This window comes from Cryptomeria japonica, chromosome 7 (genome assembly GCF_030272615.1).
Source record: "Cryptomeria japonica chromosome 7, Sugi_1.0, whole genome shotgun sequence".
Lineage (NCBI taxonomy): Eukaryota > Viridiplantae > Streptophyta > Pinopsida > Cupressales > Cupressaceae > Cryptomeria > Cryptomeria japonica.
In genome coordinates, this window is record NC_081411.1 from 317,429,483 (window position 1) to 317,438,209 (window position 8,727).

Below are 8,727 nucleotides of genomic sequence, written 5' to 3' on the forward strand. Positions count from 1 at the left end.
TATGTGCACACTTCCCTAAGTGTCTCAAATCCAAACTACGAAGAGATGCATTATCCTAAGTTAACTTAAGTAAAGTGTAATAATATCCATAATGAATATTTATTTACACCAACATGCACTTTCTCTAATGCAAGAAAGAAAGAAAGCAAAGTTTTGATTATTACAATTATATGATAGTAATGCAATCTATATGTTCAATTCAGACTTTATGTCAACATACAAACAAAACCAGATTTCCAATGGTCGAGTTATAAAAGCAATGTTTAAATACCTCAGAGGAGATTACCAATGAAATTTATATGTTGCCGTCCAAATGAATTAATGCAAAAACCAGCAGGCAAAGAGTTTGTTTTTATGCCCAAATAAGTGTGTATTTGTTTATTCAATATAAAGCAATATTCAAGCAATGTTTAAGAATGCTTAGTGACCGTAGAAGAGTATAAACACATATGAAAACAGTGACCAATATGCTCTAGAAGGCTGCTAGGAAGATAATTAAATCTATGCCCAATGTTCAGCGAGCATATACAATATTTGTTAATGATATCTTTGTGTGTATATGCTGTTGCAAATATGGGACAGTGAGAAGTAAGGCCTAAAGGCTGGAAATTGTTTGCACTTTAAGTATAGATATGTAAATTTGAATATCTAATGTGCTAACAGGCTGCCCAAGAACAAGGAATGCAAAAGAGGAGCTTTAGAAAGCTCCCATGGAAGTTGCAAAGTAATTTCCAATGTGTTTTAAGTTGTCTGAGAGCAGGACAGTGAGTACACAAAAGTTTTGAGACCTTAGAAGGTCAGTTTGACAATGTGTTGTGACGTATTCACACATCGCCGCAAATGGGGACCCCTGCTTTTTGCTTTCTAGGGTTTGTTTTCTAGGTCTTTTAAGGTTTTGTCTGTTAGCCTTTGCAGGATGAGTGCTGTCGAGGGAATCGTTGGATTGCAGGCTTTGCTTGAGCCAGGGTGAGTCCACAGGGCCCCAGAATTAGGGTTTCTTTGAGAGTCTTCCTTAGGGCTTGGTTTTGCTCTTGTTGCTAATTGTGTCTTGCTTTGTGAGTGGGTATCATTCTTGAAGGTCCGAGCTAGGTCAAGTTGGTGAGTGATGAAGTCTGGAATGTCATCTTGATCTTCAAATGCCCTGAAATTTGGCTAAGTCTGGAATGCCCTGATCCTGAAATTTGGCTAAGTCTGGAATGTCCTGATCCTGAAATTTGACTAAGTCTGGAAAACTGAAGAATCCTCCAAAAACTAGATTTTGCAATATAACTCCTGGAGGTCCGAAACCACTCTCAAACATCCTGAAAGTATATATGGAATATAACTTAAAGTATAAGTCTTATACTTAAATGTTATATTCCATAAAATGATCCTGGCAGAGAGTCCAAAATGTCAAATTTCGCTCCTGACCCTTCCAAAGGGTCCAGAGTGAAATTCTCCATAAGACATTCTACTTTGACCAAAACCTAGAACTAACGCATTCCTAGGCTTGAATGAAGGCAAAAGCACTTGTTTGAATGAAGAAATGCGAAAAAATGAAGTCAGGATCATGGCCCAATGTGAATTTCGCTCCTGACCCTTCCAAAGGGTCCAGAGCAAAATTCATATTTCCTCTATTTTTCTCCTTAGCTTGACCAAGTTTGTAGACTTTTGAGGCATAATTGAGAAGGTTTGATGCAACTTTGCCTTGGAGAGGAGATTTTAGACCTTGGGATGATGGATTCTAGCATGGGAGAGGAATTTCGCTCCTGACCCTTCCAAAGGGTCCAGAGCGAAAATCCTTATAACCCTCATTTTCCTTCCTTGTTTTGGATGGGCGTTGGTTTATTAGGCATTGTGTGTGAGTCTTGATGTGTTCTTGCCTTGAGAAGTGTTTTGAAAAGTGAGGATCTTGTCCAAAAATAGGAATTTTGCTCCTGACCCTTCCAAAGGGTCCAGAGCAAAATTCTTCATAAGCCTTATTTGCTCCCTTGTTTTGGATACCAACCTTGTTCCATGGGCGAATTTGGGAAGGAAATAACATGTCTCTGCCTTTTGAGGTGATGGAACGTAGAAATGTGAAGGATTTTGGCCAAGATTAGGAATTTCTCTCCTGACCCTTCCAAAGGGTCCAGAGCGAAAATCTTTTATGCACCTCAATTTATCACTTGTTAAGACCAATTTCATAGTTCCTTAGGCATGTTTGGGGGATTTTTGACATGTTCTGACCTTAGGAGGTGAGTAAAGGTGGATGAGATGAAGATTTTAGCCAAGAATAGGAATTTCGCTCCTGACCCTTCCAAAGGGTCCAGAGCGAAATTCACTAGAATCCTCATTTGCTACCTTGAATGGGCTTAAAACTTGGTTCCTCAAGTGGAAAACAATCTATATTTGCCTCCAGGAGAAGATTGAAGTTTGAAAAATGAGCAATTAAAGCCTAAATCAAGATTTTTGCTTCTGACCCTTCCAAAGGGTCCAGAGCGAAAATCAACCTAAGACTCATTTCTTGCCTTATTTGACCAAATTTTGATTTGCAGGGCATTTTGAAGGGAAGAGTAGACATGTTTGGACGTTGGAAATGTTTGAAAGCTTTGAAAAAATGAAGGATTCTAGCCAAGAAGGTGAATTTCGCTCCTGACCCTTCCAAAGGGTCTAGAGCGAAATTCCTTGCAAGCCTATTTTTTTGACCTTGCTTAGACCACAAACCTTGTCTCCTGGGTGAAGAATGATGTTTTGTTACCTTCCAGAGAAGATTGGAGTTGAAAAGATGAAGGATCAAGTCAAGAATGAGATTTTCGCACCTGACCCTTCCAAAGGGTCCAGAGCGAAAATCCTCCTAGACCTCATTTCTTTCCTTGTTTGGCCAAGTTTTGATGTCCAAGGCATGTTGAAAGAGAGAATGGGCATATTGAAACCCTTAAGGACGTTTGAAGGAGTTAAGGAATGAGTGTTTTGGCCATGGAAGGAAATTTCGCTCCTGACCCTTCCAAAGGGTCTAGAGCGAAATTCCTTACAAGCATATATTTTTAACCTTGCTTGAGCTTAAAACTTTGTTCCTAAGGCAAAAAGAGATGAAATTTCACCTTGCAAAGAAGATTGGGATTGAAAAAATGATGATTTTGGGCTAGAAAAGGAAAATCGCTCCTGACCCTTCCAAAGGGTCCAGGGCGAAATTGTGTAAAACCTATCTTTTCCCTTAGTTTCATGCCAAATCTAGGGTGGATCATGATTAAAGAAGTCCTTAGGCATGTCCTTGAATGGTCAATAATTATCAAGTTTGAAGGAATTGAGCTAAAATGAGAATTTCGCTCCTGACCCTTCCAAAGGGTCCAGAGCGAAAATCTTAAAACCACCTTTTTTCCTTGCAAGTCTAGTCAAACGTTAGGTTTTCATGGCTTGGATGGGTGCGAGGAGACATGTTCTTGCCTTTTGAAGTTAATTGGTGTTGAAAAATGATGGAAATTAGCCCAAACCAAGGATTTCGCTCCTGACCCTTCCAAAGGGTTTAGAGCGAAAATCTTAGGATCACCTACTTTCTTTGCAAGACAATTCAAAATTTTGATTTTTATGGCCTAGTTAGGAGTGAGGCAATGTGTCCTTAGTCTTGGAGGTGAATTCAAGTTGAAATGATGGAGGAATGAGCCTAAAACAAGAAATTCGCTCCTGACCCTTCCAAAGGGTCCAGAGCGAAAATCCTAAAACCCATCATTTTCTCCAAAATTTGTGCTAAGCCATGCCTAGACCAAGGTAAAAGATGCCCTTGTGATTGCCCTTGAGTTGATGGTTCTCTCCAGAAGTGCTGATTTTAGGCCAAAGGAGGAAATTCGCTCCTGACCCTTCCAAAGGGTCCAGGGCCAAAATCCTTCAATCACCTATTTTGCCTTACAAAATCAAGATAAACTTGGGTTGGATGAGAGAAGAAAAGTGTTTCCTTGCCTTGTGAGGTGGATTGAAGTTGAAATGATGAAAAAATGAGCTACAAACAAGAAATTCGCTCTTGACCCTTCCAAAGGGTCTACAGCGAAATTCTTAAAACCTCCATTTTTGCCTCAAATTTACATCAAGCTTGGTGTTGGTTCTTAATGAGGACGTCCTTGGGCATGTATCGAGCAAGTATGGTTGCAAAGTGAGAACAATTTGAGCCAAGAATGCAAAATTCGCCCCTGACCCTTCCAGAGGGTCTAGGGCGAAATTCTTATAGGGCTTGTCCTTGGAAAGAATCTTGAACAAACTTCATTTTGATGTCTTCTTGTTGATGATTTAAAGAAGAAAATGTTATGTTAAAATGAATTTATTATGTGTCTTTAATCATCTTTTTGTTTGTCTTGCAGTTAAAAGGGGACTAGGGCAAGACAAAGACGACCTTCTCCAATCCAGCATCGACAAGGACGACCTTCTCCAGTCCGGCATCAACAAGGACGACCTTCTTCGGTCCAGCATCATCAGGAACGACCTCTTCTAGTCCAACATTCGAAGGAAAGGTACACCATCCATCCTGCACATCGAAGACAAAGGAAGTTAAAGCAAGGGTTCGTTGAAGAAGCAAACAGTTTTAGAAGAGTTAATTAAAGCTAGCTTCTCAGCAACATCAAATTGAATATCTACCAAGTTACAAGTGTCAAACAAGGTGGCATCCCAGTCATCACTCCTCCAATCGGATTGGTCCACCTCAGCGTGTCCAGATTCAATGTACCTGACTCATGGGAGATGGTACAAACTTCGATGTACCTACCCCGGTTATCCATTGGTCGAATATTCCAGAGAAGACATGTGTCCAAATAATGCAATTATTTCATTGGTCAGAATTGAGTTGGTTGTAACAAACCCTAATTAGGGTTTTCATTGTAAAATCTCGGCCATCGATCTCAATTTGATCTGCGCTATTGAATTGTATTGAGGGCACTATATAAGCCCTGGCTCCTCATTTGTAAAGGCTAATAGTTAGTCAATAGTTGATAGTAGGTGAATAGTTAGAAATAGTGAATAGTCAGTTGATAGAATAGCAATTAAAGTAGAATAGAAAGAGAATGCAAAGATTGTTGCCAAGATGTTGTTGCAAAAGACTTGTAAAAATTCATTGAAGAAATGGTGAAATCTATGGGTCGATTCAACAATTTGCATGGTCTTTATACTTCTCAGATTTGATTTCATGTTATTAGATGAGTGGAAGAAATGTGTTTGATTGATGGTGAAATTTGTATATCCATACTACTAGCAGTTTGTTGATTGCAGACTTGCCTTGTGTAGTCAACTGGAATCATTTAGCTTAAGCTTAACTTCAATTGTCGCTTCTTCACTGATATGCATCAACCTGATGGTGTCTATGCTTATAGCGATGATTTGAACATCATAAAGCTTTCCTCCGAAGATCGCACTAACCTTGTGGAGATGGTCCTGGGATGTCAAAACAAGACTTAGTTAGAATTTCACCAAAGGTTATTCATTGCTCCTACATTCTTAGTGTCAGAATTAGATCCTTTCCTCGCCCTCATCCTTTTTTCTTTTTTTTCAAAATCTAGGCTAGTGAAATCTTGTGATTCCAGCAAATCAGATGTTTAGGTCATCGAGTGTAAGTCCCCTTGTGATTCCAGCAAAATCACATCATACCACAAAGAGCTTATTCACGAGTAGAGATCCTAAATAACAGGAACCTTGAAGCTTCTCCGATTGATCCTTTTTGGGATATCTTCAACATTCAGGAGCTTTATTCAAGAGAGGACCTCTGGGTATTTTATTCTGTGTTTGGTCGTGTACAAAATACACATCAACACAATGGAGGCTGGAAATGCAAGATTCCAGTAAGCAGGGGAAGTAAAAAGTTCTCAAGTGCTATGGCAGTGTCATGTCCCCTCTCTTTCACTGACTATACTATTATTATTATTAGTTAAACAATGTTTCCCAACACTAATTTAATAAAATAAATAAAAATTAAATAAAGTATTTACTATGTAATAAAAATAATGAAAAATAAAACAAATTCAAATTTTTGGTGCCTAGGAATAGGACCCATGAGTCCTAAACAAGGAAGGTGTAACTGCAGACTTGAGTGCTCATTTTGATAACCTGATTTCATATATCCCAGTTGATGTTATGAGTATGGTGTTCCAAGCCAGCAAAGACGAAGCCGTTGAAGGCAATTACAGAGGTTAGGATGAAAACCCTACCTCATTTTAGCAATTTTGAATTTTATATAGGAAAATTCAGAGCGCTGATTAGAGGTCTTTGCTCAATTATAGAGATTGTAGTGACAAGATTGCAAGCCAATGACTTGAGTTCATTGAGTGAGGGTTCATCATTGCATTTTCCAGATTTTCCACACTTTGGGCGCTGATTTACAATCTATTATAGGTTGGTCAGCAGTGAAGACAATTTCAGTACAATTTGAGGGAGCGACTGTACAGATTTAGGGCATCATTGGGGGGCGATCAGCATCTCCCTGTCATGGATCTTGGCACCAGCATATTTTGTTGCTGATTCAGGTGTTTCTCCAGCCATACCAGTCCCAGCCACAGCATCACACACCTTTGCAGCTGAGCAGCATCTACTTAGGACATAATAACTGCTGTTCCAGCCAGTCATACTACCAGCAGGGGTCTATGTGAATGGATGTCATGACACTTTGTGGTTTGACCTTTGTTACCTAAGCCACCATTTAGGTAGGTGAGTAATTGTAATGTGCCAACAACAGAAATTTGGAATAAAATCAGTTTTGGGGTTTCATTTTACACTCCCATTTGTTTTCAGATGTGAAAATAATTATTGCTTTAGGGTTTATATTACTGTATCTTTCAGTACAATTAATTAATTGGATCTCTACATGTTTGATGTACTGTTGTGGTGTGAATGATGGTTTATCGTACGAATTCCAGCTGTCTGGTCAGTTTTTGGTTTGCAGATTAGTCATTTAATTTCCTTAAAAAACCAGAAATTTACAAAATTCAGAATTTTGTAAAAACCCTAATTGGGAACATCATATTGTATCAGAGCAAACAGTCCTGCCAGCCTGTTAGCTCTGATACCAATGTTACATTTTCTAGTAAACATGTTGCCAGTACATGTAAATTTTTCTCTCAGCTGAAACCTTACCCTCAATCACCTTCTGTTGCATAATGATCTATTATAGAAGATTATATTATTGAACTAACATATTCCGTACATTTGTGGGATTTTAGTAGTGCAATTGTCAAGTTAGAAAATGCTATTTCTCTTGGGCAAAGGGTGCTATTGGAAAGGGTCATGGAATCTAAGCATTAAGGTAAGGTATGGAGATGCATTAAACCCTTTTGTAAAAAGTCTGTGCTGGTAAGTCATTGATGAGTTCTCCCGGTAATCAAAATTAGTTTCTGTAAAGAATGAAGTCCAAAATGCAACTGCTTGAGGAAATAATGTGTATATAAAGAAATAAGTCCAAAATGTTCTTGAGTAAATATCATATATGAATTCACAGTAGGTTTATCAGTTGTTTTTGCTACTTCTTGATGTGTAGAAAACTTCAGCCATTTGCACTGGTATGGAACTGTCTCCTATTCCTGTCATGCTTCTATCCCTGTCACGTCATAGCTCTTATCCTTGTACTGCAGTTCCTCTTCTATCGCCCCCTGGCTTCAAGCTTTTCCAAAATTTATAAGAGTTTGACAAAAATATATAATTTTATTCTTATAGCTCTTCCTCTGCCTGGTTATTATCTTCTTTCATTATGTACTAGCCATGTGTGCATTCATAAATTGGATCATACTTGGAATTTGTCTGATAGATTGGAAAACTTTATCAACTATCTTTTTTCGATGGTGCACAATTACCTCAAAAATAAGTGTGGCATTTGGGTAATATTGGAATGTATGTTTTCTTCTTTAAAGGAAGGCGAAATTGTAGTTTAACCTGTCATACTGTTTCAGAAAAACTTATTTCTTTATGAGTGCGTTAACAATTAACAGGTTTAGGTTCTTATTTCAGTTTTATAATATTTGCCTCTTTTAATGCAGGGTAATGTTTGAGACGAGTGAATTCTGTGCAAGAAAAGATCACATACAAGAAGGAAATTAAAATAGTGTGTATAGACTACAAATTTGGATGAAAGGGTTCATTTAAAAAAAATGTTTGAATATGTAAAAAATGAACATACAATCAGGGTTTTGTTTACCTTATTACAGAACTAGCCTTTTGACGAGTGGAAACTGCAAAACCTTTAGCTTGCTATATATGCTAAATAAATATTCTTGGCAGGAGCATTGTAATTTTAAGGGCGGGAGATAATAAAAGGTTAAGGACTAATTTAATATTTCCTCTATAATATAACAAGAAACTCATATAGTTTAGCTACTTATCCAAAAATATCTTTTTGTGATTGTAATTTTTTGTATGATTTTTTTAATATTATTTTTATGTGGATGTGATTTTTGAGTTGAATGGTGATCTTTTCTGTTTATTTTGAGAGTAGTTTTTTATCTTTATTGACAATCTTATTATATTTTATTATAAAATCTTTCGTTATTATCTTGATAAATTTTTATAGATATTGTGTTATGATTTTATCTAATAATTTGCTATCTATTACTTTAAAAATGAATTAAATATCAAAATATACAAAATATTAAATAAAATTAATTTTTTTTGCTTGGTATTAAATAAAATTAATTTAAAAAATACAATTATAAAATGATTTTGATTGAAAGTTGCTTAAAGAAAGTATAAAAATATCATTGAATTTTTTTTTTGATCAAATTCTCACTTTTACAAACTCTCATCACA

At 37.1% G+C, this 8,727-nt stretch overlaps 1 protein-coding gene across 1 annotated transcript in view; it reads left to right on the forward strand.

Moving 5' to 3' along the window:
• Positions 1-8,247, forward strand: part of LOC131077418 (protein BOLA1, chloroplastic) — a 43,161-nt gene extending 34,914 nt beyond the window's left edge. The window contains exon 2 of the mRNA XM_058014913.2: positions 7,962-8,247. The gene's annotated coding sequence lies outside the window, so the exon portion shown is untranslated. The remainder of the gene's footprint in view (positions 1-7,961) is intronic.
• Positions 8,248-8,727: the final 480 nt, after the last annotated feature.